This window comes from Pelodiscus sinensis, chromosome 6, assembly GCF_049634645.1.
Source record: "Pelodiscus sinensis isolate JC-2024 chromosome 6, ASM4963464v1, whole genome shotgun sequence".
Taxonomy (NCBI): domain Eukaryota; kingdom Metazoa; phylum Chordata; order Testudines; family Trionychidae; genus Pelodiscus; species Pelodiscus sinensis.
In genome coordinates this window covers 55014054-55036925 of record NC_134716.1, presented here as the reverse complement: position 1 = coordinate 55036925, position 22872 = coordinate 55014054, and the positions used below count along the sequence as shown (strand labels likewise).

The 22872-nt window shown below is 43.2% G+C and overlaps 1 protein-coding gene across 7 annotated transcripts in view; it reads left to right on the top strand.

Moving 5' to 3' along the window:
• The window catches only part of SNCAIP (synuclein alpha interacting protein), a 134125-nt gene that overhangs the window by 6614 nt on the left and 104639 nt on the right, over positions 1 to 22872 (top strand). Inside the window, exon 2 of one of the 7 annotated variants that reach the window (XM_075931947.1) lies at positions 19553 to 19673. The exons of the other annotated variants lie outside the window; for them this stretch is intronic. The gene's annotated coding sequence lies outside the window, so the exon portion shown is untranslated. The remainder of the gene's footprint in view (positions 1 to 19552; positions 19674 to 22872) is intronic. 7 annotated transcript variants of the gene reach the window in all.

The window sequence follows — 22872 nt, the reverse complement described above, 5'->3', positions numbered from 1 at the left end:
TTATTTTTACTTAAAACAAATTTGAAATAAGAAGTAAATGCATTTCATAATGGCTAGGAAAAAACAAATTTGAATTTACACTGTATCCTTTAAACATGGTGCCTGTTTTTCCTCTCTCTTCAGTAGAATTGTGATAACCGGGACTTCTTGATCAATACTTAATATGTGTGAATTAATGGGTGTTTTAATAACAGGTTTCAATCAACAGAGTCAGTATAACTGGGAGGGAAACATGCAGGCAGTTCATTAGAAGAAGGAGAGAGAGAATCAGCTATTGAGTACCCTATTGTATGGAACTTGTACTATATTATGGTGGAATGTTTTACCCAAAGTAATTTGACATAAACTGCATGATGGTGGTTTATTAATTATTTTCTTGTATTCTTTTTGTTATCTGTGTACAATATCTTAAGTGATCGTTAGGAAAAGGGGAGCTGGCTTTTAAAATATGTGTATAATGATGGTAATTGATGATTTAACATTCTATTAGAAAGGCACCAGCAAAGTGGCTAACCCAGGGGTGGGTAATAATTTTTTGATGGGGGCCATTTAAAAAATGTTTGAAGTGGCCCCAAGCAGCACAGGAAGGGGTGGAGCATCGAGCGGCAGGAGCGGGGCCAAGATATTTCCAGGTTCCCCACCCTCAGACAATGATTGGTCTGGGGGGTGAGGGAGTGTCTTTGCCCCTACTCCAAGTTCCCCCAAGATACCCATGCCCCTGCTGTGGGAGAAGACTTCCCTCACTCCCCTGCCCCTAGGCCAATTAGGGCCTGTGGGCATGGGAGCGAGCAAAGCCTCCTCAGTCCCCCTGCAAGCAGTGTGTGGCACTTCAGTGCCACATGCTCCTGGCAGGGCAAGAAGAGGCTTTGCGTGCTCCCCTGCCCCAGGCCAATTAAGGCCTCTGGGTCGGGGAGCACACGAAGCTTCCTCCTGCCCTGCCAAGAGCACGCTTTGCTTTCAAGCGCTGTGTGCACTGCTCACAGGATGGGAGCAGAGTGCAGAAGGCTTCGCTCTCTCCCCCGCCCCTCAGGCTCTAATTGGCCTACTTTTGTAATTGACCCCATAATATAAGACTTATCTCCAAGAATCTCCATATCTATTTATTTTGCAAACCAGTTTTTGCTTTCTGCATCCAGAAGTCTAAAAAATATTTACATGTCTGATACACTTCTAAAAAATAAATGGTGCAGTCCATACGTTATAGGACAGGATCCTGTGTATGCTTATGTTTATTTAATATTAGTCTATCAAGTTGTAATTTTGCTCATGTGTTGATTTAAAAAAAAATTGGAAGCAAGATGGCTCTGTTTATAAATAATTTTAATGGAAAGATTCTTGAACATAAGATCTTCAGGGATCTGACCACCTCAAGGATTGGTAGGAGGCTACTAAGCCTTATGTCTTTTGGTCAGCTCTATAAACCTTCCTTTTGTTCATTATGACCAAAAGCAGTAGTTGTCACATAATCGTTCGGTAGCCATTATGAAAGGTATTGATGGCGTCTGTTTAATTCCAAGCAGATAGAATTTCATGTCAAATTTGGCACCTTAAATTGGTATTCTTTTTAGAATAATCAAAGATTTCATGGATATAAATAACGAACCACTGACTCACCTAAGAATGGTAAACTGCATTTAATCAGCTAATTGAATAGTCAGTGGAATTTTCCATTGACTACTCGATCAGTCGATAAGGGGGGAAACTGCAGAGAAGTCAGCAGGGTTAGCTTCTGGCTCTGGGAGCTGACCCTGCTGCACCTCTGCCTTTTAAGTGCGGTAAGAGCCACCGGGCTCTTACTGCATTTAAAAGGCAGAGGTGCAGCGGGGGACTGGGCACAAGCTGGGAGTCAGCTGCCCTGGCTCGTGCCCAGTCCCAGATGCTGTGCCTTTGCTTTTTAAATGTAGATCTGAGCAGCTCTTGCTACATTTAAAAAGCAGAGGCGCAGCATCTAGGATCCGGTGCGAGCCAGGACAGCTGAGTTCCGGTTCATGCCCAGGTCCCACTGTGCCTCTGCCTCCCTGCCCCTGTGGAGACAGTGCTGGGGGGAACCAGCTTTTACGTCGGCTCCCCCAGCACCGGCTCCTGCTTCCTCCCCCTGCCCCCACTTGCTGCTTGTGGTAGAGGAAGCAGAGTGGAGAGGGAGAGAAGCAGCTAGTTGAGTAGTGACTCGACTACCCAATAAATCAGTTACATCCCTAAACTCACCACTTAAAAGTGCCTCAAAGTCTTAGCATATTAGTAAATAGTATAGCGAAATTTGTACTGTAATTTTCTGTTGTACCCAGTTTGTGAATAAATAGATGTGCAATCTATCTAAATCTTTTATTGTTTAATTATCAGTAGGTCCTCTTACTCTGGAGCTTTTCCAAACCATCCTCATCCAAACTCCCATGGTTTCTTTTCTCCTAATCCTTTGAGAGACCTTAGTAATGCTATGTGAGCTCTCCCCTAACCCTTTACCAGGGAGTATGAATTGAAACAAAGGCTTCAGGATACCTGCATTAGATGTGCATTTTAGCTGTGATTCAGCAGAGCACTTAAACACGAGTATTTGAGCATGTGCTTAATTTTAAATTCACGTACTTTCCTTTGGTCACTTATTTTCCAAACTGGTCCTCTAACCCAGGTGAAACCCTCAGTCCAGAGGATCACAGTCCTATTCCGTAGTAGTTCCTAAGAAGATGGATTTAGAATCTGCAGTAGTGGTTTCTTTATTATGAGGTGTTTTTGGTGAGGGGAAACTAAATAATTCAGGTAAATTAAAAATAGTGGTATTATTTATGAAACACAATCCATGGAGGCATGAGGGATGGGTTATGATGCAGGAGAGGCTTTGGGTAGCTCTTTTTTTCCTTCTTAATTTTAGGCCAATGCCAAAAAAAAAAAAACCCTAAAAAAAACCCTTGGAGTTAAAGGTAATGAATTCAGCAGCTTTTGCCAACCACTAGTTTTCCCACCGCATATTATTCCACACACTGCCAGTAGATCCAACAGAGAAGCATGTTACTGATAGTTTGATATTTCTACTAAAATTATTGGCCTTTCGATAGTTGGTATTAGTGTGGCTGTTTACATTATCTTCTAGGTTCCTGCGTTAACACCCCATGAAGCTAAATGGGAACAATTCACACCTCTCTTATTACTATTGCCTCATGCTTTCTGCAGCCTTTGAAAATTGTGTCAGTGTACATTTGGTTCTTGCAATGAAGTTTTTCTTCCGAACCACTACGACTGGAGACTTGTTTTTTAAACAAAAGTTTAGAACCTGGAGTACAATTATGCCACAATTTCCAAAAGGGCAATTATGTGTCTATTTAGGACAAGACATAAACATGTGGTCTTGAATAAAGCAGTGACTTCATTTGAACTGAAAAAAACTTGTATATATCTAACTTTATTGACGTTTGTTATCTTTTTTGCATATGTCATGAAAGAGACCCCACATTATAAAGAGCTGACTTGTTCTTTTTATTGTCAGTAAAATTCTCTATCATTATTAAGAAAACATCCCACACTTTCAGTGCTAGTATTTTTTTCTCAAAAATATGATATTTAGGTATACTGCTGTTTAAGACACTATGACAATATTTGATATTAAGTCATACTTCCATACCAAATGTTGGTATATTTGAAATAGAAATATGTTTGTCCTTCCCATAAAAATAACTAAATATAATTTAAGAAAGTTAAGGAAGAAACCATAGTTTCTAAGGATGAGGATGGAACAGAAAAAAGATTGTACAGGCAGTCCCCGACTTACGTGGATCCGACTTACGTCGGATCCCTAGATACGAACGGGGTGAGGCAACTCCCGCACATGCGCAGCAGCATTCCCGGGGCTCGCTCACCTGGGTCCTAGGATCCTTCTCCTCCTCGAGCTGGCTCCGACTGGGGTCCTGCAGAGCTGCCGGGCAGAGGAAAAGTGCCTCCCCACGCCCGCTGCCCCCCCCCACCCCCTGCCAGCAACAGGCTGCCCCCTCCCCTGAGCAACAGGCTGCCGAACAGGCAAAAGCAGCCTCTCTGCCCCTCCTCCCCTCTATACATGCCGGGCTCCCTGAGCGCAGCAGCGTCCCAGGGGCTCGCTCACCTGGGTCCTAGAATCCACCTCCTCCTCCTCTTCGGCCGGCTCCTCCGGCCTGCCGGCTCCATCTGGCCTCTGCCTGCAGCAGCTGGCCACAGGGACAGGGATCCCGCAGAGCTGCCGGGCAGAGGAAAAGTGCCTCCCCACGCCCGCTGCCCCCCCCCCCCCCCGCGGCCTCGCATCCTGCACGCCTCCCCCCTCCCCCCCTGCCAGCAACAGGCTGCCCCCTCCCCTGAGCAACAGGCTGCCGAACAGCAGACAAAAGCAGCCTCTCCGCCCCTCCTCCCCCTATACATGCTGGGCTCCCTGGGCAAACAAAGACTCCACCAAAACAAACAAAGTGCTGGCCTCATTGTGTTAGCAAAAAAAGGACCCTCCTCCTAGAACCCTGGGTGGTGTGTGGAAATAAAGCTATTAGCTCAAAGCATGGTGCAGAGCTGTCTGGTATTTGATGAGTTACTCCTTTAGTCCTGAGTTTGTCACAGGGACAGAAATAGATGTGAAATCTTCTGAACAGGGGAACAGACAGCAAAACAAACATTAGAGGGGAGTTAACCTTTCCCTATGCTATCCAAAACTAAAAAAAATGTTTGGCTAGAGTTTCCCCTACAATATGTACCAGTTCCGACTTACATACAAATTCAACTTAAGAACAAACCTACAGTCCCTATCTTGTACGTAACCCGGGGACTGCCTGTATACATGTTCCATGAACCACAGAAATATATTATGCAAAGGCTATGGTGATAAATCAGAAATTAAGAAATAGGTTGCAATAAAATATGTTTTTGTAAAATAATGCGCCTAGGCAGCAGGTGAAGCTGAGTTTTTCAGGCTGGTCACAACTTGTTTTTATGCAAATATAAAAATACTCTCTTTAGATACATTTATTTCAATTTAGTCATTTATTATTCTCTCATCCTTCCTCAAATTACCACAGCAACCAAAGAAGTGATGGTAAAAATGTTACTGTATTGTTTCTGACATCTGTGGGTGGAGGAAAAATAGCAGCAATGTTTAGTGGATTAACTAGCAGCAAGGAATGCTAGCTCTGACTCTTTGATCGTAAGTAAATCTTTCTCCCTCAGTTTACCCATTTGTAAAATGGAGAAAAGCTCACCGGTATATTGAATTTACTTGTTATAAAGGGTGCTGATAGCAACATCAGTTTCTGATGTGGGGAGCTTATAGAGACCTAACAGTTGCCGAGCACTTTCCATTAGAAATGACTCTTGCAACATTGTCCTGAGAGAAGCCGTAAGACCTCCATTGTTTGCAGTTTAGGGTATGTCTACACTGCACAGCTTTTAGTGACAAAGCTCTGTCCACACAGCTTTGTCCCAAAAAGTCAGCTTGTAAACTCTGTTGGCACTTTTGCCAATAAAATACTTACACCCCTGTGGGGGGAGGAGGGGGGAGTTTGCTTTGTCAGCAAAAGAGCTCTTCTGCAGACAAAGCAGTGTTCACACTTTCACTTGCCACAGCAAACTTTGTCGTTGGGGGTGGTAGGGCAGGGAGGATTCAGCACATGTGAAGGACTAGTGTTTCTGAACAGTGGCCTTTCCCCCTGAGTACTCCCTTGCTTGTGCACTGAATGAGGCAGGGGTCTGGTGGAAAAAATGCTATGTGACATGTAATGAAGACTGTATCATAATGTATATGTACAACAGACTGAATTAAGAAAGCATAGGCAACATGAATTCAGCCATTTCTAAACTTTTTAGTATTTCACTTCAAAACCCAGATAAAGTTATTTTTAGCAAAGTTATTAAAATATATAATTGTGAAGTGTTTTGAGATTCTCTAATGGCAAAAGTACAAACTATTACTTTATGTAAGTCCTCTCTACTGTCTCTTCAAAACAAGTTTGCATTTTTTAACACTAGCAATACTGTACTATAAAACCAAAATGGCTGCAGAAGTACAAGTTGCATTCTCTTTCTCATTAATACAGTATATAATGAAAAATATTGAGCTAAGAAGTGATTCCAGAAGGCCATATTCTTATTTTAATTATATAGGTGTAAAGCTGAAGTAATACCAGAGAGGTCAGTGGAATGATTCCAGTTTTTTATTGAGTGGAGAGACTCTCTGATTATATTTATTATTTTTGATTATATCTTAAAATTAACCGAAAATAACACTAATGAATTCTTCAGTACTCCAGCAAACTCTCAAAAAATTCTCTTTTATATAAGGTTGTTCATTTGGTTGTTCTTAAAAAAGTGACAGTCATTTACATTTTCCTAAAATGAAGAAAAATCATAGTATATAATGAGAAATTATAATAATTTCTTTGGACACACAGACAAATTTGTAAACATTAATGGAGCAGGTCTTAAGTGCTAAAGATTTAGAAAAGCCATAAAAATCATGGCTGGTTTGGTGTTGTGGATATTTTTTTGGTTGGTTGATTGGTTTTTTTGGTCCATGGCCATGATATGCATAGATTTGCAACCTTTATACTGTACCCTGCCTCATAGTAACTCATTCTGCATAAATGTCTTTTGCTCCATCCTCGTGTCCTTCTTATAAATACACTTTACTACCTTGCAAGTAAGTTTCATTTGCAATGCAATGATGTGTTTCTCTTTTTTCCTTTGTCTATTAGAATTTGCCAAATGAAACTTACAGAATATCCCTGTAATTTTCATTTTGCAGATGGAGGAGCTGACAGACTATAATGGAGTAGGTTGTTCAAGTCAGAAAAATGAGTGTGCAAAAGGAAAGGAATTTGTAGTAACAGAATGGCAGGACTGGGAAAGAAGGATGGTACAACAGATGGGACAATATGGAAATAGACCTGATGACAGCAGAGTTGCTAACATACAGTTCTTTTACATATGAGCAAGAAGATACAGTGGATTTTACACGAATTATGGTTACATTTGGGAGATACTGTAACACCTGAACATAATGTTACTTGAGAGACATTATTTTAAATTCATAATTAATGGTAATATGAAAGAAAAATCATTTCAGTATTAGATACAGGACATGCATTTTTGGCAAGCAAATGTATATGGGTAAAAACACTAAATTAATAACTTTTAATACACCATTTTAATGTCACAGTGAATGCCATTTGGCATTAATTCTGTTCACAAAATATTTTAAAAAGTAATCACACAAACCATTGAGAGACTAAAAGGCATTGACATGCTAATGGATAATGATTTAATTTGGATCAGGGAGCATAGAGGACACAATGAAATACCTCTGTTTGTTTTGGCTAGTTGGTTTGTTTTAAAGTTCACAAACAAAAACAATCTGTGCCTCAACAGTAGCTATTTGTGTTTGACATTCGTTGAATTTTAACTATTGAATCCATTAAAAGTTCTAGTTCAAATATCCATTTCATAACATAAAATGTATCTAAGGAAACTTTTGGAGGAGATTAACTTTTTTTTAATGAAATTAACAACAGATTTTCTCATTATGATCAGTAAGACTATGTCTATACTGAAGGCTATGTCTATTCAGGGTTGGCCTTACCATGAGGCGAACTGAGGTGGCCGCCTCAGGTGCCAGACTGGGGACAGGGGGAGCACGCCGCACCAGTAGGACCCAGCGTGTAGAAAATTGTGCCTGCTGCTGGTGCATATGTATCCTCTCTGCTCTAGATGCACAGAGATGGTGGAGTGCCATGAGAGGAGTAAAACAGAAAGAAGGCAGAATTGAGACCTTTCAAAGTTTTGGCCCAAGCAAGGAGACGTGGGGACGTCATTTGAGCTCTGTGCCTCAGGTGCCAAAATGTTGTGGGTGGCCCTGTGTCTATTTCAGAATAACAGCGTGCGCGTCTACACAACAACTCAATAACCCTCATTACACGAGGAGTAAAGGAAGTCAAAGAAAGAGTGTTCTTCCTTCGACTTCCTGCTGTGTAGACAGCACCTAAAGTTGAGTTAAGCTATTTTGACTTAAGCAATGCAATTGACATAGCTCAAGTTGTGTAGCTTAATTTGACTTTAGCCCTGCTGTCTGGATGTACCCTAAGAGAATTGCTGGATTAGGACATTGCCTAGTATTGGAAAGACAGACAGAAACAGACATAAGTTAAGCCACCATTTCAAAATATTTCAGATATAATTATAGTTTTTAGCTGAACTTTTTGCATTAAGGCTACAGTTTTAGCATGGAAAGTTTTAATAAATTTCATGGAAGAGGTGCATGGGGAGAAAACACTAAGTCACAGAAAAATCAGTAAATAGTTTAGTTTTCACAGCATCAGTATGCACACTATGGATGTTAAGGACTAGTCAACTATCCAATAAGCAAATGCTTATCAAATAGTCAACAGGCTAGCCAACTAGTCACCTCCCTCCCGCCCCCTGCCTCTATCAGATGGAGTCAGCAAGCGGGGGGAACCCGGACTCCACGCTGTGCTGCCCCTTTGAAATGCCACCGTGGTGTTTCAAAGGGGCAGCGCCACACAGCTGATCCCAGGCTCCATGTGGCACTGCCCCCTTTAAAACACTGCTGTGGCATTTCAAAGGGGGCAGCACTGCTCTATCGACTAATCGAATAGTCAATGCATTGACTACTTCAGTGTTTCTCTACTTTTTTTATAAAGTACCCCTTTTTCAAAAAAAGTACCCCCTTTAAAAAAAATTATAAATACCCCCAGTACCTATAGTTTTCAGACACACAACATTTTCTTCTGCCATTGCAACACATTTGTTTAAATAACTTAATCAGAAATTTTTGGGTGTAAAAAGGACAGAATAATAAAGTGCTGTAAAACTTAAAACAAAAATTCAGTTTTCTTCAAATTTCAGTTGTGTTGATGTACTCCCCAGACTTCTCTCGAGTACCCCAAGGGTACTCATACCACTGGTTGAGAAACACTGAACTACTCGACTAGTCAATTACATGATACTTAACATCATTAATGCACACAAGTGTTGAAAGGTAGGGCCAATGGTGGGGAATTGGAGAGAAAGCCCACTGTGTATTGACTCCACATTAGCAGCTTCTATCCCAAAGGGCTGGGCATGAGTTATGTACTTTCATCAGCTATTCAGGAGACATGGCATAATTAACATTTGACAGTGTTGTCTTTGATATAAAATAGGTAATGATTTATGGTAGATTTGTGTTTAATTTTGTTTCTTGGAGTGGACATTGTGAATCAGGATTTTTTTTTTTGCATTTAAATAGTTAATTTCCTCAGGGGGGTGGTGGTGGTGATTGTTGGTTTTTTTTTTTTTACTTTACATTTAAATAGATATGCAAGGTTTTCTTGTTTCATTCCTTAGGATACAGTTTTGTGTCAGATATGTAGGAGCACTGTAAGTTGATCTGATTATCTTCTAGCAGCTTGCCTTCTGTATTAAGGAAAAGGAATAAGTAATGGATTTTATGTGAAGTGCACTATGTTTCAGTTGCGAGTAATCTTTGAAATAATGAAGTGAACTATAGATAACGTTGACATGAAATAGTGCAGCATTTTGTGTCTTTCTTCCAGTGTTCTAAGCAACCATGACTTATTCCACATGAGTCTTTGGTTCACTTTCAAATGAGTTTAATGGAGGATTTACAGAAATGTTGGCCAGCACAAGTATTTGTGTATGATTGATGTAGTGTTCTGTACATGCTATATACTTTTGCATTATAAAATATTTGGTGTTATGGTATTAAAAACAGATAGCTTTAGCATTATTATACATGCACAGGAGATGTATACTTATTAGCAACCTCTCTGCTCTCAGCAAAAATTTGCTGAAACGAAAGACAGGACTATGCAGTACTTTATAGACTATTAGGTGATGAGGTTTCGTGGGCAGTGAAGAGGTGATAATTGGGTAAGATAATTAGCATCTTTGTTAAGGCCCATTCGTAAAGTTTCAAATTTAAGCATGAATGACCGTTCAGAGGCTTCTCTTTGAGTCTTGTGTTAAAATCTCTTTGAAGCAGGATGCACATAATCAGGTCATTGAGACAGTGCCCAGGCTGGTTGAAATGGCAAGAAACTTTTTTCTTTGTGCAACTGTCTGTTTTGTGTGCATTGATTCTTTGGTGAAGTGTCTGAGAAGTTTGTCCAATGTACGTAGCAGACGGACATTGTTGGCACATGATAGCATAAATTATATTTCTGGATGAGCAGGAATATGTGTTCTTGATCTTATAACTGAAAAGGTTAGGTCCAATGATGGTTTCAGCAGAGTAAATATGTGGACAAAGCTGGCACCGGGGTTTATTGCAAGGGAAAGTTCCAGGGTTGGTATTAGTGTGGTATGTTCTGTGGTTGTTGGTAAGAATTATCCTGAGGTTAGGTGGTTGTCTATAGGAGACTATGGGTCTGTCTCCCAGAGCCTCTTGGAGTGTAGTGTCCTGTTCCAGTATAGGTTGTAGTTTATTGATAATGTGTTGGATGGGTTTAAGTTGGGGGCTATAGGTGATGACAAGTGGTGTTCTATTGTTGGTTTTCTTGGGTCTGTCTTGAAGTAGATGGTTTCTAGGTATTCGTCTGGCTCTTTCAATTTGCTTTTTTTATTTCTCCGGGTGGGTAATTGAGACTTATAAATGCTTGGTAGAGATCCTGAAGTTTCTGGTCTCTGTCAGTGGGATTAGAGCAGATGCGGTTGTATCGAAGGGCTTGGCTATAGATGATGGATCGTATGGTGTATTCTGGATGGGAGCTGGAGGCATGTAGGTAACTGTATGAGTTAGTGGGTTTTCTGTAGAGTGGTATCTAATTTACCATTGGTGATTTGTATTGTGGTGTCCAAGAAATGGATCTCTCATGTAGAATGGTCCAGGCTGAGACTAATGGTGGGGTGTAGGTTGTTCAAGTCTCTGTGGAATGCATCCAGTGTTTCATGGCCATGGGTACAGATCATAAAGATGTCACTGATGTAGCATAAGTAGAGCAGGGGTAAAAGGGGACAGGATCTGAGCAAACAGATAAATAAAGAGGTTAGCATACTGTGGGGCCATGCGGGTACCCATGGCTGTGCCGCTGATCTGGAGTTATACGTTGTCCTCAAATTGGAAATAATTGTGGGTGAGAACAAAGTTACATAGGTCTGCTACCAGATTGGCAGTGGTATCCTCTGGAATAGCGTTTCTAATTGCTTGTAATCCATCTTCATGTGGGATGTTGGTGTATAGAGCTTCTAAATCTATGGTAGCAAGGATGGTGTTATCAGGGAGGTTATTGATGTTTTGTAGTTTTCTCAGGAAGTCAGTAGTATCTTGGAGGTAGCTGGAAGTGTTGATTGTATCCCTTTGGTGTATATGGTCATGCCAATTTTCTTCCACAATTTGATCTGAGGAAGTGGGTCTGGCCCATGAAAGCTCATCACCTAATAAACCATCTTGTTAATCTTTAACGTGCTGCATAGTCCTGTCTTTTGTTTCAGCAAGACCAGACTAACATGGCTACATCTCTATTACTATTCAAAAAGTTGCTGTTATCCAAAGGTTGCCAGTAGGTGGAAGGCAGATATGCAGAGCTTAAGCCAAGAAAGAAGTATTGGGGACACACCAAGCCTTGGGGCACGAGAACCAGGACAAGGCTCAGCATTTCCCATGGCTGTCTTGATTTCAGCTCCCTCTTCCAGATATATACGTGTTTGTGGGGTTGTTGTGACCAGGGCACACATGCCAAATAGGTGTTCATAAATGGCAGGCACCTGTTACCTGTTATCAACATCAGAATCCCATTAACATTAAAGTCAGTAGGATGGGATTGTTTCTCAGCAAAATGTTTGTTAGCCAGTTGTTAATATTGGGTTTGCCAGTAAGTGGCATTCAGTGTATATGCATATATTGTGTGCATATTTGTGAAAATACACATTGACAATTTGTTAGTATTAATCTCTAAAGGCAAGTTGTAGATATTTGCCCATTAATTTTGTTACTTTTATTGATGTTTAGAAGCTCCCAAGGATTCCTGTTTGTGAATTTTCTGCATTGTTGCTAATATTTAAAGTAGCCTAGAAAATGTCGATAAGTTATAAATGCTGTTTTATATTATTAAGACTTAGTGGCAGGCTTAAGAAGGAAGGAAAGCAAGGTTGCAGGCTTTTGATCTGAGACTATCAATTTGAGTCTTTCTTTGTGAATGCAACTTCTGTGTTTTACTTGCAAAGTTATAAATTTAATCTGAAACTGTTTGTTTGGTTTTTTTGAGTTGCAATTTTCACTCAGAGTGACTGTTGCCAGCCTTAAAGATCTTAAATTTCATAGCAAGTGGAGAAGGAAAACATGTGTATCTTTTAAGCCCATTTTATTAAGAAATATTTTGAAGTCTGTGTCCAATTCTCGAGAATGACAAAAGTATAAATTTGTTTAGTTATAGTGTTTTTGCACACTCAGATTCTAGAGAGAACTTTGTCAGACACTGTGTACTGATTTGTATTAGGGATGTCAATGAGTAGATGATTAACCAATTAGCCTAGGATTTCCCCTCACATTTCACCTCCCTTTGCTGCTTCTGTATCAGAGGCAGCGGGTTGAGGGGGGCAGGCGGGAGCTGGTACTGGGGAGAGCTGACTTAAAAGCCCGGACACAGGCTGCCATTCACTTCTCTGCCCCCCCCTTCCCCGCCAGTAGCCTCTGTCTGCGGGGAGCTCTGGTTTTTAAACTGGCTCCCCTCGCAGATTGGCTCTCACCTAGCATCCCACACTGCTTCCTCTGATACAGAGGCAGCAGTGTCAGGTAGAGGGGGCTCCCCAGGAGCGGGGTCCAGCGCACACTGACTGCCAGACCAGCCCCCTGGAACTATAGAATAGTCAAATAACCACTAAGAATTCATGCTATTCTGTTACCTGTTATCTAGCATCCCTAATTTGCAGTGCTCGACAAATACGCTTATCTACTCACCTATGGCGAGTAGATTTCAGCCTGTTGCCCCGTTCACCGGCAGTCTGCGCATGCGCAGTGAGGGTCTCGCACATGTGCAGTGTAGGGCTGGAGAGTGGCTTTTGCCGCAATCGTCGAGCCCTGCTAATTTGTATATAGATGTGTTATTTTAACTAGGGATGAGAGGGGTTAACTGGTAGGGCTCGAAAAGCTCCTCACTTGTTGTGAGCAGGGGGCTGCACCAGTCCCATGGTGGGAGGAGTGGGCTGCTGCAGACAGGGGTTGCTCTAGTGCAGCCCTTAGATGTAGTGGGCCTGGGTACCCCACAGGCAGGGGCTGCTCTGTTCAGGACACTGGAGCAGCCCCTGCTTGTGAGGCACCCTGGTCATAGAATCCCAGAGCTGGAAGAGACCTCAGGAAGTCATCAGGTCCAGTCCCCTGCCCAAGGCAGGACCAATCCTAACTAAATCAACCCAGCCAGGGCTTTGTCAAGCTGAGACTTAAAAACCTCTAGGGATGGAGATTCCACCACCTCCCTAGGTAACCCATTCCAGTGCTTCACCACCCTCCTAGTGAAATAGTTTTTCCTAATATCCAACCTTGACGTCCCCCACTGTAACTTCAGACCATTGTTTCTTGTTCTGCCATCCATCACTACTGTGAACAGCCTCTCTCCATCCTCTTTGGAACCTCCCTTCAGGAAGTTGAAGGCTGCTATCAAATCCCCCCTCACTCTTTTCTTTTGCAGAATAAACAAACTCAAATTCCTGAGTCTCTCCTCATAGGTCACGCACTCCAGCCCCCAAGTCATTTTGGTCATCCTCCGCTGGACCCTCTCCAGTGCGTTCACATCCTTCCTATAGTGGGGGTCCCAGAACTGGACACAGTACTCCATATGTGGCCTCACCAGAGCCGAATAAAGGGGAATAATCACTTCTCTGGATCTGCTGGCAATGCTCCTCCTAATGCACCCTAATATGCCATTAGTCTTCTTGGCTACAAGGGCACACTGTTGCCTCATATCCAGCTTCTCATCCACTGTAATCCCCGCGTCCTTTTCTGCAGAACTGCTACCTAGCCATTCAGTCCCCAGCCTGTAACAATGCTTGGGATTCTTCCATCCCAAGTGTAGTTCTCTACACTTGTCCTTGTTGAACCTAATCAGATTTCTTTTGGCCCAATCCTCTAATTTGTCCAGGTCACTCTGGACCCTGTTCCTGTCTTCCAGCATATCTAGCTCTCATCTAAGCTTAGTGTCATCTGCGAACTTGCTGAGGGTTCAATCCCTCCCCTCATCCAGGTCATTAATAAAGATGTTGAACAAAACCAGTCTTAGAACTGTTGGACCCAACAGTCTAGACAGCTTTCTATCCATTGTACAGTCCATTTATCCAATCCATATTCTCTTAATTTGCCGGAAAGAATATTGTGGGAGATCGTATCAAAAGCTTTGCTAAAGTCAAGGTATATCACATCTACTGACTTTCCAATATCCACAGAGACAGTTACCTCATCATGGAAGATAATCAGATTAGTCAGGCCTGCCCTGCCCTTGGTGAATCCATGTTGACTATTCCTGATCACTGTCTCCTCTTCCAAGTGCTTCAAAATGGATTCCTTGAGGATCCCCTCCATGATTTTTCCAAGGACTTAGGTAAGGCCGACTGGTCTGTAGTTCCCTGGATTGTCCTTCTTCACTTTTTTTAGAGATGGGCACTACATTTGCTTTTTTCCAGTCATCTGGGATCTCTCCTGATCTGTATGAGTTTTCAAAGATAATGACCAAAGACTCCGGAATGACATTTGCCAACTCCCTCAGTATCCTTGGATGCATTAAATCTGGGCCCATGGATTTGTGTATGTTTAGTTTTTCTAAATAGTTCCTAAGTTGTTCTTTCCTCACCAAGGGCTGTCCACCTCCTTCCCATACTGCATTGCCTAGTGCATTTGTCTGGGAGTTGACCTTGTCCGTGAAGACAGAGGCAAAGAAAGCCCTGAGTACTTCAGCTTTTCCCACATCATCTGTCACTAGGTTACCTCCCTCATCCAGTAAGGGCCCCACACCCGCTCTGATCACCCTCTTATTGCTAACATGCCTATAGAAACCTTTCTTGTTATCCTTCACATCACTTGCTAGCTGTAATTCCAATTGCACTTTCACCTTCCTGATAACTCCCCTGCATTCTCAAGCAATATATTTATACTCCTCCCTAGTCATCTGTCCAATTTTCCCCTTCTTGTAAGCTTCCTTTTTGTGTTTAAGCTCACCAAGGATGTCCCTGATCACCTACCATATTTGCTTTTCTTGCTGCACATCGGGATGGTTTGTTCCTGTGCCTTTAATAAACCTTCTTTAAAATACTGCCAGCTCTCCTGGACTCCTTTTCCCTTCATGTAAGCATCCCAGGAAATCCTGCCCATCAGTTCTCTGAGGGAGTCAAAGTCTGCTTTTCTGAGGTCCAGGGTGTGTATTTTGCTACTCTCCTTTCTTCCTTTGGTCAGGATCCTAAAATCTACCATCTCATGATCACTGCTTCCCAGGTTGTCACCCATCTCTTATTCCCCTATTCGTTCCTCCCTGTTTGTGAGCAGTAGGTCAAGCTGTGCATGGCCTTTGATTGGTTCCTTCAGCACTTGTACCAAGAAGTTATCTCTAATATTCTCCAAAAACTTCCTGGATTCTCTGTGTACTGCTGTATTGGTCTCTCAACAAATGTCAGGGTGATTGAAGTCCCCCCTTGAGAACCAGGGCCTGCAATCTGGAAGCTTCTGTCAGTTGTCTGAAGAAAGCGTTGTCTAACTTATCCACCTGATCTGGTGATCTAAAGCAGACACCAACCACAACATCACCCTTGTTGATTCCACCTTAACCCATAGACTCTCAACAGTCTTTTCTCCCTCTAAATACGGGAGCTGCGAGCAATCATACTGCCCTCTTACATACAATGCAACTCCTCCTCCTTTTCTCCCCTGACTGTTCTTCCTAAACAGCTTATACCCTTCCATGACAGTGCTCCAGTCATGCGAGTCATCCCGCCAAGTCTCCGTTATTCCAATCAAATCTTAGTCCTTTGACTGGGCCAAGGCTTCTAATTAAGATTAAACTAGATGGGTTTATGAAGGGGATGGTTTGATGAGATAACATGATCTTGGTAACTAATTGACCATTCATTATCAGTGGGAAATAGGTCAATGGAGGGATGATAGGAATTACTAGAGAACTTTCTGGGTGTCTGGCTGATGAGTCTTGCCCACATGCTCAGGGTTTAGCTGATCGCCATATTTGGGGTTGGGAAGGAATTTTCCTCCAGGGTAGATTGGCAGAGACCCTGGAGATTTTTCGCCTTCCTCTGTAGCATGGGGTACAGATCACAGCTAGAGGATTCTCTGCATCTTGGGGTCTTCAAAGTATTTGAAGGCTTCAATATCTGAGATATAGGTGAGATGATTATTCTGGGAGGGGTGGGTGAGATTCTGTGGCCTGCATTTTGCAGGGGGTCAGACTAGATGATCATAATGGTCCCTTCTGACCTTAAAGTCTATGAGTCTGAGTAATTCTTCCTGTTTGTTTCCCAGGCTTCTTGCATTTGTGTACAAACATCTTAGATAACCAGTTGATCACCCTACCTTCTCCATCCGAATCAGGGGTCCTCCTTTTTTGCTTGTTCCTCCTTGTGTTTCATCCCAGTATCCGACTTCCTCACTTACCTCAGGGGTTTGGTCACCATCCCCCCAACAAACCTAGTTTAAAGCCCTCCTCACTAGGTTTTCAAGCCTGCCCACGAAGATGCTCTTTCCTCTCTTGGTTAGGTGGATCCCATCTCTTCCTAACAATCCTTGTGCTTGAAACAGAGTTCCATGGTCAAAGAAACAAAAGCCCTCTCTGACACCACCTTCAAAACCATGCATTTACTTCCTCAATTTGACAATCCCTATCGGTACCTTTTCCTTCAACTGGAAGGATGGACGAGAACACCACTTGCGCTTCATATTCCTTCATCCTTCTTCCCAGCGCTACATAATCTGCAGTGATCCACTCAACGTCATTCTTGGCCGTATCGTTAGTTCCTACATAGAGAAGCGGGGGGGGGGGGGGGTAGCGATCCGAAGGTTTAATCACTTTTGATCACATCCTGAATGCGAGGAAGTGGGGGTTGGGACTGGGCCTGGTTGCTGACATAGGGTTGCCATGTGTCCGGTATTTTTGCCTCCTGGCAGGGAAAAAAATCAGAAAATACATTTTAGGTGTCCGGTATTTTCTGAATTTTTTTAGGAGGTGAAAATACTGGATTGTCTGGGTCAATACCAGACACCTGGCAATCATACTGATGGGAGGTATATGTATGTATATATACACACAATATAAAATATGAAACTAAATGAAGGGAAGGGGAGGGTGGGGGTACGCATGGTGGGTGGGGGTACGCATGGAAGGGGGAGGTGGGTTAGGGTGGGGGTACGCATGGTGCCAGCCGCTCAGTGCATGCACCCTAGCGCCTGGAAGGAGACACACGGCTGTAGCAGTGCGGGGGGGAGGGGGGGAGGGAGAGGAGAGGAGGGGGCTTGGCTCTAGTCTGGGGAAGGGAAGAGGAAAGAAAAGGGGGGGGGACTGGGTTGGGGGGATACTCACGGTGTCCCAGCCAGTACATCTCAAGGCTGGCCGCTCAGCGCATTCGCCCCAGCACCTGGAGGGAGATGCGTGTGGCTGTAGGGGTGGTTCTGCCTCTGGGACCCAATAACTAGGTTAGAGCGGGGGAGAGGTGGGAGATTGGTATAGAGGGGGGCTGGTGCCTGGCTCGGAGAGGGGCGGGGAGAGGGTTGGGTTAGGGGTGTGTGTGTCTGGCTCTGGGGAAGGGGATGGGAATTGGGTTGGGGTGTGTGTTACTGGCTCTGGGGAAGGGGAGGGGCATTGGGTTGGGGGGAGTGTGCCTGGCTCTGGAGAAGGGGAGGAGGATTGGGTTAGAGCGGTGGAGGGAGGGGGAGGACAGTGCATGGAAGAGGGGAAGACCAGCAAGCGCACTTCCTGAGAACTGGGATCCCCAGCTACTGGCCCCAGCTGTGTCTGTACTCTCCTGACCAGACCCCCCCATGAGTACCCTGCCCCAGCATCCTGTCCTCTGCCCCCACCAGCACAGTTGGGGCTATATTAGTGAGGCTTGGGGGGGTTTGGAGCAGTTGTGTTTTTTCAACTCACATGTGTGGCCCTGACTGACTTTTCAGTGGGTCAGTGACCCCTGACACCCCTCTCATAAATAAAGACAATGCTGAAACATTTGGTGTTTGACATATTTTATTTAAAAATGAATCCTGGCCAACAAGCCCCCAATTGAGGCCAACCCCCCATCTGGCCACAGCATCATAACACTCCTGCAGCCCCCAACCCCAAACCTGAGCCTATCATACACTGGAACCCCCTGTCCTGAGCCTCTCATGTCCCCAACTCCTGCACCCTCACATCCCCAGTCTTCTACTACAATACTCCTGCACCATCCACACACTGCAAATCTGTGTCCTGAGCCCATCATACTCCCAGCCGCCACGCCCTGAGCCCCTCATTCACCCCAACCTAAACTCCTGCACCCTCACAGCCACAAGCCTGAGGCTTGTTCAGCACCCCGACCCTCCACCTGACCCCAACACTCTCCAGCCTGGAGCCCCATCCCTGAGACAGCATCCTCTTCTCTACTTGTTCCTGCACCCAAATTCTCTCCCAGATCTTGCACCTCTCACCCCTTCCCAGTGCTTTATTTGTGAGCCACAATAGCAGTGGAGACAGCATGAAGAGCTGGGACAAAGTTGAGCACAAAAAAAAAAGGCGGGGGGCGAGGCGGGGCAGCAAAGACCAGGGGAAAAGTTGTTAAAGTTGTACCAGAACCTATTTTTCCCCCAGGGTAGCACTTTTGCATTTTGGGGGGGGGGGGTGTTAACAACTTTTCCCCGGGTTTTTGTGTTCCTCCTTTTTTTCCCCCTCAACTATATTCCAGCTCTTCATGCTCTTGTGGTTCTTCATCTGGAACGGGTTGGCCACCCCTGTTTTACACCATCATACCTACAACTGAAGGTTAAGATCCAAGCAGAAAAGTTAAAAATCCAAAGAAGTTTTATCCTTCCTTTTTCAGTTTTTAAAATGTATTTGAGTTGATTGGTGTATTGGGAGAAGAGAGAGAACTATATTAAGAGGTGATACTATACTATCATTGAAAATAAAAATTAAATTTAATGTGAAAATGAAAGTTTTATAAGCAATCTTCAGATTTTTTTTCCCTTTACAAGAAATGTTTGAAGCCAGCCAGGAAGCTGAAAAATTAAAGCACTTCCAAAAATCAGTTCAGAATATTTGCAAATCCTAATTTTGCCTCAGACATTGGACACCTGGAAAGCAATCCATAACTACTACTGTGTGTGTGTGTGTGTGTGTGTGTGTGTGTGTGTGTGTGTGTGTGTGTGTGTGTGTGTGTGTGTTGGGGGGAGGGGGGAGAATATCACCATAAAATGGAGAAGACAACTGAATAACAAATATTGTGTTTGCCTATGCCATAACCTTTAAGAGGGAAAGAAGAAAGTTCTCTCTTTAGCCTTTCAGACAGATTTTAGATATTTAATAAAATGTAGTTGGTCTTTTAAAAAAAATACTCCACTCATACAGTATGGACTTCTCTACAGTGCTTGGCCCTGTCTGAAAAAGATGGTGATTTGGAGCTAGTGCAGTTAATCTCAGAACTACGACTTCATTCTTTGGCTTATGCGCAAGAGCAAATCAGCACCTTGTCTCCTGTAAACTCAGGTGGATTTTTAAATGTTGAATTGGTATTTGTACAGATGTGTTGATTTGTATAGTCTGAATGCTCTGGACAACAACTTAATTGTACTTGACCCTTTGATTTGGCAGCATAGTCTGCTAGGTGCATCTCAGCAATATTAGCAGCCAATCAGTTTTAGCTGTGTAATGTAACTCTTAAGTTCAAATTCTATAGCATATGAACTCATGTATGCTATTTAATAGATTTGCTCATTGTGTGCACTTCTAGATTTCCTTCCAAATATGAGCAATCTGTTTTCCCACCAGGGAGGCCTATCAGCTGATTGTAATAGATCAAAAGAACTCTGTATACAGCTTCAGGCGCTTCCTGTTGGAAATAACCATGTAAATGATCCCAGTGCATTCTTACAGATTTTTTTTACAGGCCATGAATAATGTTCAGACAAATAAGAGATTGGAAAAAATATCACTTTACAAAATGGAATATAGTTTGTTGAATATTTTGGCATTGTGCTCTATCAGAACTTGAAACAGTGGATTAGAGGGATAAGTCCTTACTCATTAGTGTTTCTAACAGTTAAAATACTGTGGATGTGTCTGCTTCCCTGTTGAAGTTCAACAATAACTCCCATTATTAGTAATGGGAGTTCTGTGTATGAATCTTTAGCAGAATAGTGTGTACAACCAACTCTGGGAAGCTTCTAGTTTCCCCCCTCAGGGAAGGATTTTTGAGCATGCACAGAGGGAGAAGATGTGGCTTGTAATCCTTGCACAGTTCTAGTTTCCATGGTAATATTAGGTTCTGGTCTTGCCATTCTGAGGACAGTTATATGAGGAACTGGTCCTTCTATATGACTCTTTTGGTCCTTCTCTCACCAGCAGGACACTTCAGAGAGACACATGTATAACCACTTACTTTTCTACTTGGAGCCTTCTGCCTTCCCCTTGATAGAGTTAAAAGCACAGAGTAGGGAATTAATTCTGAGGGCACTGGAAATATGCTGGTACTTCCATTATATGACAGGGTAAATGCACTTGTTCATGTCCCTTATGCACATGAGGTCAGTTGCTGAAATAACAGTGTTCACCAAGGGTCCATGTGTATCTTGTGCCTCTGTACAAGGGCACAAAGGGTGGAGTGGCCCACAACCTTCTCTGTTCCTTCTGACCTCTAGTAGTGAGCTTGGATCTTGTGGGTGTCTCATCTGCTGGTCTGTAGTTCCAAATAAAACTCTAGAATCATAGGGCTGAAAGAGACCTCAGCAGGTTATCGAGTCCAGCCCTCTCCTAAAAGCAGGACCAACCCCAACTAACTCATCCCACTTAGGGCTTTGTCAAGCCAGGACTTAAAAACCTCTAGGGATGTAGATTCCACCACCTCACTACGTAACCCATTCCAGTTCTTCACCACCCTCCTAGTGAAATATTTTTTCCTAATACTGACGCCATCAGCATGGAAAGTAGTGCTGTCACCGCTATTACTGAAATCTGGCACTAAGAGGGGCTGACAGCTTGAGGAGTGAGATCTGTGCTAGTGCTAATCAAGATAGCAAGCTAAAGATAGAAGTGGTAGAAGAGCTTTTCTGTCCAACTACAAATCTTTCCAAGATTCCGAGTGTGTACGAATCCAGAGGATACCTGTGCAGTGTTTCCTTGCCATGTGTCTTCCTGCTCTAGTGTCGTCCAGGCCACTTATATGTTTTTCCAATAATTTCCCCAGATCAGATGGGACAAAGCCACAGTCATCCTAATTTTGTCCGACTGAGACGTGTTTTGACCATCAGCGCTAATGCAAATGTCCTGCCAGCTTCCCTTCCATTTCCTAGATGGCCTGAACATAATAGCTTACAGTGATGGTCTTTGTTGCATGCAGACCTAAAGTCTTTGCACCTAACTGCTTGGCTATTGGCTGGTTGAGTGCTGCTGATGGAAACTACTCCTGTGCTGTTCAGAAAATTCTCACACAGAGCAGAAAGCCATCCACTACAAAGAAGGACTTTGTCCTTGAAATAAATGAAAAAAATAGTTCAGCTTAATGCCATCTAGACCTGGTAGAAGCTCAGATGTAAGTGCTAGAACTCACAGTGCTAGTGCCTCCCCTGAATTGAAGTGGTTTCCATAATATACAGCAGAAACAAAAATGTGGCAGCAAAAAATTTTTCCTGGAAAAAAAAAAATTCTTCAGGCTTCAGTGACACAAGCAGCCCTTGGCCTTGGCTCTGAAAGAGATGGGAGCAGGACACTACTGCCCACAGATTGGAGGAGGGAGAGGCATATCATCTACTGACATATCCATGGGCTCATCTAGACTACGCTAGAGTGTCAAAAGAGGATATGCAGATTCCGTGGGAATTTGCATATATTCTTTCGATCTCACTTTCTAAAGCAGAGCTTTTGAACATGAAAATAGTTTAGATGTGGCTTTTTCAGTGACCCTTCTCCCACCCTTGTCGAAAAGCCACTCTTCCTCAAAAAATGACGTTTACATGGCTTTTCGACAAAGGGGGGGGAGGTCACTGAGAGAGCCGCATCTAAACTACTTTCGCTTTTGAAAGCCCCGCTTTCGAAAGTGAGATCTTAAGATTGCATCTCTTCTTTCGACACTCTAGCGTAGTCTAGATAAGCCCCATGAGATGGTTGAACCTGCACACCTCCCAGGCAGCTTTTGCCCTGACATTTCCTGTCAGTTGTAGCTGGAATTGAAAACTCCTTCTCCAAATGAAATCTGAGATAAATTCTGTCTTGAAAATTGCTTATGTGAATGTAAAAAATATCCTTCTGCACCCATAGGGGATTAACTGTCTCTAGTCAAGTACCGAAAAGATGGTTATAAGGAGGAGGGACCTCTGATGAAAGGACAAGAAGCAATGGGCTTACATGGAAACAAGGGAGGTTTAGGTTGGATATTAGGGAAAACGTGCTGTGAGAAGGTATGTCTACACTTGCTACCTAGTTCGAGCTAGGGATGCAAATGTAGGCGACCGTGAGGAGTAACGTTAGTTCAAACCAAATCCCTTGGTTCGAACAACGCGTCCAAGCGTGCACATCCTAGTTCGAATCAGTTGTTGAGTGGAGTAACATGCTGGTGAGATCATGCTAATGAAGCATGGGATATTTAAATCCCTGCTTCATTAGTAATTTCGGTCGCCTACATTTGCATCCCTAGCTCGAACTAGGAAGTAAGGGTAGACATACCCAAAGTTATTAAACACTGGAATACATT